This window comes from Mastomys coucha, unplaced genomic scaffold, assembly GCF_008632895.1.
Source record: "Mastomys coucha isolate ucsf_1 unplaced genomic scaffold, UCSF_Mcou_1 pScaffold7, whole genome shotgun sequence".
NCBI lineage: Eukaryota > Metazoa > Chordata > Mammalia > Rodentia > Muridae > Mastomys > Mastomys coucha.
In genome coordinates, this window is record NW_022196913.1 from 25,324,596 (window position 1) to 25,333,982 (window position 9,387).

Here is a 9,387-nt window from a genome sequence, read left to right on the forward strand (position 1 = left end):
AGAATCAGTGAATCAGTCTTGGCTAACCATTTTTGGTTCACTCTTTGAAACTGTTTATGGCATCTTTTTACTCACTATTACACCTACTGTCTTCTTGTATGACGGCGCTGTGTTCTTCAACTTGTATTCCGAGGCTACTTGGCTATATCGAGGAACTACTTGTGCACAATTCTAAAGGCTACTCTGTGGCTGGGGTTTTGGCCCGAGGGGATTGGTGTCCCACAGAGGTGATTAAGGAACTCTATGACTATAGTCAGAATCCTATCCAAATAACGATTTCATGATGAGTTCCCTTAAGACAATGCTTTCACCTCTTCCTTTTGTTTTACATCTCAAAAGAAATTAATTTCATAGATAGATTTCAACACACAGTATTTTATTATGCTTATATTGAAAATCAGATATGTGACATGTCTATCTATGAAGGTTAATACATAATATGAAATGTCTTTTGATCAATTGATATCAGATCGAAGAACTTGTTATCTAATGTTGCAGCTACTGAACAGAAAATAGTTGATCTCTTAACATACTTCTGCAGTAAACATAGTTGTTAGTACATGAATTCTACCATCCTTGTTCCATTGTCAATGAATTAAAATAACAGATGAAAAAAAAATTTTTTCTTTGGTCCCAGTATCCTTTTTACAGGTGAAAATTCTTGAGGCTGCCTTAAGTTTGATGACTGAAAATTTAACACTAGCTGAGAGCCTCCTGCCTTCATTGCTATCTGACTCATAGGAAAGCATAGTGATAAATCATATTCATTGCATACTCATGTTTAAAAATAAGATACCCCACATTCATATGTGAGTGCTTAAATAACATGTGTTCTTAAGCTTACTTGCTTTGAATTTAAGCAAAGATATCATAGTTTATGGCACTCTGAAGGGTTTTTTCACATAATATTTTTGTAAGATTATTCAATATGTTTTGTCTAGCTATGGTTCACTGTCCATTATTATAAAGTGTTATAATTATTATATATTCTAACACTATTATAACACTGTCATTGTTATTACAGATTCTCTTGTTGGTAGACATTCTCACAGATTATAATTTTCAGCTTACATGAGTGATTCCTTGATGGGTGCTTTTATGTAGATCTAACTGAACACATACTCAGGAAAGTCATAGTGTCTGTGCCTAACATAGGAAAATTGCCAGTGTATGGAAAATGCTAGGAGTAAACTTTACAATCTATTTCTCCCAAATGAATCTTTGTCCTACACTTATCACATGTAGATTATTCTATTGATCCATGTATTCTGCAGCACATAACATTATAGACATTCAAATTATTGCCAGTTCAAATGTAAATGTTATCTACCTGTGGCCTTGCTGTGCTATGGGATTCTGATAAAAAAAAAAGTCAGGACTTTCTCTTCAGGGAAAAGTTGTTAATGTGCATGCATGGACTTGAATGATTTCTTCTTCATGAAGAACCCAAATGATGGGTACTGGAGAGATGGCTCAGAGGTTAAAAGCACTGTCTGCATTCAATTCCCAGCAACCACATGGTGTCACAACTATCTATAATGGGATCTAATGCCCTCTTCTGACACAAAGGTATATATGTGAATAGAGCACTTATATGTATAAAATAAATAAAAGTCATTTTAAAAAGAAGGGAAGAATCCAAACGTTTTAATTAATGGAGGTGGGCTTTATTCATATATAGAGCAATATAAAATAAAAAAAAAACTCTTTAAAAAGAAAAAGAAAAAAATCCACATAGTTAAGAAAAAATGGGAGTGGTATGATCTTTTCTTCTTTGACTCCCTGTCTGGTAATTCACTGTTAAAAAACAAAAACAAACAAACAAAAAAAATGTAAAGCTGTGATTCTAGAGATGTCTTAGACATAGAGGAAGTAATGTAACAAAGTCTCGTGTAAGCATTTTGACAGAGACTAAACCACGTAGCAGATTTTCTGTCCTTTCTTCAAGGTCTCTGGAAAAGCATACTAAGTATGGCAGGGGTTGTATTCAAGTTTAATGTATATTCAAGAACAGTGCTTGGCCTGCATGGCTATTTTTGTTTTTCTTTTCCCTGGCTCTTAAGGCCCTTATTTGTCTTTGATGGGTGAATCCCTTCAGGACCAATACATGTCATCCTGGCTTATACTCCTGTAGCATCATCACATGAGTGGCTGGGTTTTCTTCCAATCAAGGCTTCAATAATGCTGGAGATAATCCTTGTCATCAATGACACTGTAGAATAGGATCAAATGGACCCACAGTGCTAAAATCATGATATCTATGGAGATTTTAAAGACAACAAAAGTTGAAAAGTATCTTCCAAATAAGTTATTTGGGTTCTAACCAAGTCTGTATGGAGACATGAGCAGGGTAGCAGGTTTGTGATATACAATCTGTTGTATATCACAACAGATATACAATCTGTTGATGTCTCACTTTGGGGACTCAATCTAATGTTGTTGGACACACTTTTATATGTTAGTGTCTTGAGTGGCATCCAAATGCCTTGAGAAATAAAACTCCTTAGACATTCCTGTACAGGACCTCCAACATGGGCTGTAACATTCTTGGAAGAGTCTCCAAGTGTTCAAGTGTTGGATGGCAGAGAGAGAGGTGAGGGAGGGAGAGAGGGAGAGAGAGAAAGAGAGAGAGAGAAATTGCTTGTGTGTCTATGTGTCTGTGTTCCCTTTGACTATATCCTCATTCTAAGTCAAAGATATCACATTGTTTTTCAGATTTCCTTTCCAAGGGCTTACATACATCAAAGGATACCATGATTGCTTCAAAATCTGTAGTCTGGACCTTGGAGATTAAGTTTTAAGATTCTATGTCTGTGTGTGTGTGTGTGTGTGTGTGTGTGTTTGTGTGTGTGCATGTGCGTCCCTCTGTTCATTCCCCAACATTGATATTTGGGATTGAAACATGTATAATAACCCTTGTTTTTACAAACAGAATAATTCCATTGTACACACATAACCCCTTGAGTCTCCCCTGGAATTCAAAGCAGATCTAATAAAGTAATGTTCATGTGATTCCCTTGTCTGTTGTGATCAAATAGATGGTCCAATGGTCACAAGAGGGAGACAGATTAGGAACAATAAATGGCAGTAATACATCCTACAAAAAAAATTTTAATGCTAAAAGAAGCTTTTTACCACACTTTCATTCAACTAGGATAGTGACTGGGACAATTATAACAATAGATGAAGTCCAGGGGTGGCAGTTTCTAAGGAAGAGAAACGAGAAGGTTTATTTGTTTCTCTGGGTGGTAGATTCTCAAGACAATACTGCTTGTAAGCTGGTCAGCCTCTGGAGTAACCAGGGCAGGTCTGTGTCCTCTGGAGTCACAGCTTAGCCTCTCAAGATGGTCAGTTTTCATGCTATGGATGGGTCAGGAACTCGGTCTCAGTTATCCTTCAATGCCACCTTCGCTCTCCTGGGCTGGATCCAGGGGATAACCTCTGCCACCTTTACTATAATGGGAGAGGAAAAAAAAAACAAGAGAGCAAGCACATCTAGTAGGAAGAAAATGGGATTTTATTTGTAACCTAAAGGGATCCTGTGCTCAGTTCTCAGTGGTCAGAGCTTTGTCTCACATTCTTATACAGGTGGCTAATTTAAAACCATGTTGCTGAAAAGCTAAGTACAACTTTTTAGAACAGAATACAACCTTGAGCACATATTTTGATTACAAGAAGTACTGACTCTTATAATCAAAGGTAAGAGGAAGCTGAGTTTCTGACAAATAGCTTCATTATATGCAAAGAAAAAAAAAGCAAAATGTTTGGTTTAACCCTTTGATAAAAAATACCACATATTTCATAATTAATTTTTGCCTTTAGAATATCTTTTAAATCTTCTTCAAATCTTAATTAAGATCTTATTTTTAATATTTCTGTTTCCTTCTACCCCCTCTTACCTTTCCCATCTGTCCTCCACCAACTCCCTCCAAAATTGACATATCTCCTTTACTTTAATCATTGTGTGTGTGTATGTGTATATATATATATGTATATATATATTATACATTTATGTATATATGTATAATTATAATATATAATTATAATATATAATGCATTATAATATATAATGTATATATATTATACATTTATGCATATATGTATACATTTATACATGTATATGCATATATATATGTATAGAGAGAGAGTGAGAGAGAGAGAGAGGCCACTGAGTCTGCTTAGTGTTGGCTGCATGTATATGTTTCTAGCACTGACTACTTGGTATTGATGGCCAGTCAGAGGACTTATTTCTAAGGACTTATTTCTTATTTCTAATTTTCTCTCTATCCACATTTATTAATTGCTTGCAGTTTTTCATCTAGGGTGAGGTACTGAGAGATTTCCCTGTAAAGTTTGGTCTGGTTCTTCCTCCCAGCCCCATGCTCCCAGAAGTAAGACTCAGACTCAAAATATATTTACAAATATCTTGGTCGTATAGCTAGACTCTTCTATGACTAGATCATAACTTAGATAAGCCAATTATTTTAACCTACATTCTGCCATGTGGCTGGTTGCCTGTGCTTGGGTACAATGTATCCATCTACTCACATCTTCCTAGACAGACCTTCCCATGCCTGGCTCTATTCCATAATCCTTACTCCACCTGGATGTCCCACTTTCTATTTCCTGCTTAAGCCATAAGCCACTGGCTTTTTAATTGACAGGTGATGCATCCATACAATACACAAGGTATTCACTCAACATTGTCCTGTTTATGTTGGTAACTGTCGACTGTTGTTGACATGTTGGTATGTTGACATGTCAGCTGTTGTTGGAATTGTCAGGTCTACTTTAGGCAGCCACAGGGTTGAGATTTCATGGGTGGAGCTCTCTGTCATTGCAAGAAGGCACAATCTCACAGCAGACTTTCTGGTCCTCTGGCTCTTACAGCCTTTCTGTCCTCTCTTCAGTGATGTCCTGAGTCTTTGGTGCAGCAATTATGTTGTATCAGTCGGGGCTGGGTATCTGTACTCAGTTATTCTCTGCATTTAGATTAGCTGTGGCTTTCCATAATGGTCTGGTTCTTCACCCAAAGGAAGCTTCTTGGATGAGAAGCAAGATCTACACTTATCTGTGAGAATATAAGGATAAGAATTTGGAGTGTAATTTGGAATTATTACTGGTTTAGAAAAGTAGTAGTAGTAGTAGTAGTAGTAGTAGTAGTAGTAGTAGTAGTAGTAGTAGTAGATTCTTTTCTCAGGTCTATGACCTCTCCAGCCATATGCAACTGTCTAGATTTATAGGAAAAGGATGATTTCCCTCCTGTGAAGCCACTCTTAAATACAATTAGATATCTGTGGTAATCTCCAAGGTAGAAGTATCACTATTTTGCCATTTTGGAAATGTTCTTAGTCCAGACACTTTATAGCTGAATAAGACTACTCAATGTGCCTCTCCCTTGGCAGACTGCAAAGCATATTCTGATTCTGTGAGAACCAGTCCTCCAGAATGAAGCTCTTGGAACAGTAACAGCTCAATTACTCCAAGTCTTGTATCCAAAGTGAATCTTACTTTTGGCAATAGAAACTTAACCTTCAAGTTCTGAAAGGTAACCAAAAGTAATAGTAATAGCCTATATTATTTTGGGAAGGGTGCTATCTAGATTTTACATCAATTTGAAAAGCTGGGTCATTTGGGAAGAGGGAACCTCAGCTGAGAAAATGCTCCTACTAGACTGACTTGTGGGAAACCTCTGGTACATTTCTTGATTGATGGTTGGTGGTTGATGTGGAAGGGTATAGAGAGCTGGACTGATCAACTGAGATTTTCCTCTGAGTCCCTAGTTCATAAAGAATAAACACAGCTCCTTCTCAAAACTAAGAACATGCCTGTCAGAGCCAGTAATGGCCAGGGACCAGAGCCTTGAGGAGCTGCTGTTTCATAGCCTTAGAACACACTCTTCCCACCATGGTTGCCAGTCCCAAGGCCCTGTGTGCTCAGTCTGTAATGCTCTAAAATACTCTGTGCTCCCCTTGTGCAGAGCTTCTTTTGTTTGTTTGGTTGGTTGGTTGGTTGGTTGGTTGCGGTGTTTTGGTTTTTGGTTTTTGAAAGATATTTCTCTGTGTGACCCTCACTGTCCTGGAACTCAGTATGAAAAGCGGGGTCTAAGATCTGCCTGCCTCTGCCTACCAAGTACTGAGGTTAAAGGAACACACCACAACCACCCAGGCTGACCATAGCAACTCTTATAAAATAACGCATTTAATTGGGGCTTGCTTACAGTTTCAGACGTTTAATCCCTTGTCGTCATGGCAGGAGGCAAGGCAGTATGCAAGCAGACATGGTGCTGGAGAAGGAGCTGAGAGTTCTAAGTCTGGATCTACAGGTAGAAGGAAGAGAGAGACACTGGGCTTAGTGTTTTTATAAAACCTCAAAGCCCGCTCCCCAGTAACACACTTCCTCCATCAAGGCCTCACCACTTTCATCCTTTCAATCCCTAGTGCCAATCCCTAGGCAGATAAACATATGAACCTACAGGGGGTATTCTTTTTTTTTTTTTTTCAGAAACAATAGTAACTCAGTCCCTGGGTGTAACAACTAAAAACTAATCTTGTAAACCTTCTTAAAATCTGATTCCCATCCCTGTGGAACTTCCATGATGCCAGGAAACTCTAGCAGCTATGGTTTTTTGTTTAAGATTTATTTATTTATTGTATGTGAGTACATTGTATCTGTCTTCAGACACTCCTGGTTGGTGGGATTTGAAATCAGGACCTTCAGCTGAGTCATCTCTCCAGCCCTAGCAGCTGCATCTTACCTTCATGCTGCTCCTGTCCAAAAAGGGACTAACTCCGCTATTCTTATTTAAACCAACACAGCATCGATATCATATGGTTGTAGTTATCTGCACTCATATTGAGGTATCTTATATTTGTTTCATCAGTCTACATGTCTGTTTCTGTACCAAGAAGTTGTTTTTATTACCCTAGTTTTGTAATATATCGTTCTTGTATTGTGTATAGGTATTTTGCTTGCATGTGAATCTGTGCATCATGTACAGGTAGTGCCCCAAAGGCCAGAAAAGGACATCAGGTCCCCTAGAACTGGAGTTACATACAGTTGTTAGCTGCCATGTGGGTTTTGTGAATTGAACGAAGGGACCTCTGAAAGCTCACCTGGTACTCTTAACCCCTGAGCCATGTCTCCAGCCCCTCTGCTATTGCAGATCTTAATATCTGTAATGATAATCCCTCTAGTGTTGTTCTTCTTGCCTTAGATTGCTTTGTCTACCCTTGTTTTTTAATTATTCCATATGAGTTTAGGATTCTTCAAAGAATGAGATGGGTATTCTAATTAGGATTGCATTGAGTGTGCAAATGGTTAGTAAAATGGTCATTCTCACAATACTAAATTTAGCAACCCATGAACATGGGATGTCTTTCCGCTTTCTAGTGCTTTCTTCAGTATCTTTCTTCAGAGATCTCAAGTTTTCATTGTAGAAGTCCTTTACCTCCTTTGTTACGTTAATTGTAGATGGTTTTTAAGGCTATTGTGAGTAAAAGTATGAGCGTGTTCTCTTTCTTGGCATGTTTGTTGGTAAGTCAGAAAAGCTACTGACTTTAAAGCCGATTGTTCCCTGTCACATTGCTGAAATTGCTGAGCACCTCTAGAAGTTTTCTGGTAGAATTCTCAGCATCTCATATGCATATCATTCCAAATAGGGATAACAACTTTTTTTTCCTATGTATATCCCTTTAATTTCCTTGTCTTATTGTTCTAGGTAATGCTTCAAGCTCTGTATTGAAAAGGATTGGGGACAGAGGGACAGAGGGCAGCCCTATCTTGTTCCTGATTTCAATAGGATTGCTCCAAGTTTTATCCATGTAGTATATACTGTTGACTGTTGACTGTAGGTTTGTCATATATCTGTTCAGGTATGTTCTCTCTAGTCCCACTGTGTCTAGGAATTTTATTGATATTTTATCCTACATCTATTGAGATGACCATGTGATTTTTGTCTTTAAGTCCACTTATATGATTTATTAAATTTATTGACTTATGAATTTTGAACCATCTCTAAAATAAATCCAACTAGATTATATTGGATGATACTTTTTATACGTGTTTGTCTACAGGTTGTAAGTATTTATTGTTGTTGTAGACGAGCATCTACATAAGACTGTTAAATTGATAGTTGTTTTATATCAAACAATTTTTATAATACTTATTTTTATTGTTATAATATTTTGTAAATTTTAAGGAATATGACAAAAAAGATATTGTAGGTATTGAAGGGGGGTTTCTGGGAGGAGTGGGGGGAAACAAAAGGGAAACAAGAATGTGATTTAATTCTACTTACTTAAAATATGTTTTTAAATGTTAACAAATTCAGATAAATTGAAATCATGTAACTTTTCTCATCATAATGCAATAAAAGTTTAAAAAATAAGTATTTATTGAGCATTTTTGCATCTGTATTCACCAAGAATATTGGCCTGTTTTTGTATATTTCTTGGGTATATGTGTCTTTCTTGGTGAGGGTTGGTTTTGTTTTCTTTGTTTTAAGGACATATATAGACCAGCCAGGCACACAGGAACTCTGCCAGCCCAGTGACTCGGGTTCCTTCTGGTCGGTCTGGGTTAGTGTTCTTAGCAGACCTTGGGCGCAAACTCTGCTGCCAGTCCCACAACACCCAGAGGAAGCTCCACTCCCAGGTGCTCTAACATACCCAGGATCAGAGGTGAGGAGGAACCAACATCGTTCCCAACACTGGGAGTAACTGGCACCAGCGGGTTGGTTTTGTTTTCTTTGTTTTAAGGATATATATAGACCAGCAGAACCAGACACACAGGAACTCTGCCAGCCCAGTGACTCGGGTTCCTTCCGGTCTGTCTGGGTTAGTGTTCTGAGCAGACCTTGGGTGCAAGCTCTGCTGCAAGTCGCACAACACAGAGAGAAAGCACTATACTCCCAGGTGATCTAACAAACCCAGGATCATAGGATCCCAGAATCACAGAATCACAGGATCACAGAGACAGCTTTACTCTGAGGAGTTCTGACACAACCAGGATCACAGGAAGGACAGGCTCCAGTCAGATTTAGCAAGGGCAGGTAGCACTAGAGTTAACCAGATGGCGGGGGGCAAGCATAAGAAAATAAACAATACAAACTAAGGTCATTTGCCATCATCAGAACCCAATTCTCCCACCATAGCAAGTCCTGGAGACACCATCACACCGGAAATGCAAGATTCAGATCTAAAATCATTTATCATGATGATGATACAGGACCTTAAGAAAGACATAAATAGCACCCTCAAAGAAATACAGGAGAACACAGATAAAAATCTAGAAGCTCTAAAAGAGGAAACACAAAATTCGTTAAAGAACTACAGGAAAACACAATCAAACAGGTGAAGGAAATGAGCAAAACCATCCAGAATCTAA

General features: G+C 38.0%; 2 long non-coding RNA genes across 2 annotated transcripts in view; both read right to left on the reverse strand.

The window, feature by feature from the left end:
• LOC116081863 overlaps nucleotides 1-9,387 on the reverse strand; it is a 17,385-nt gene that overhangs the window by 3,332 nt on the left and 4,666 nt on the right. The gene's annotated exons all lie outside the window — the stretch shown is intronic.
• Nucleotides 4,697-6,325, reverse strand: LOC116081862. Its single transcript, XR_004115044.1, has 2 exons — nucleotides 6,221-6,325; nucleotides 4,697-5,071 (listed from the first exon to the last, which is right to left on the reverse strand). It is a non-coding gene; the product is annotated as an uncharacterized LOC116081862 (long non-coding RNA).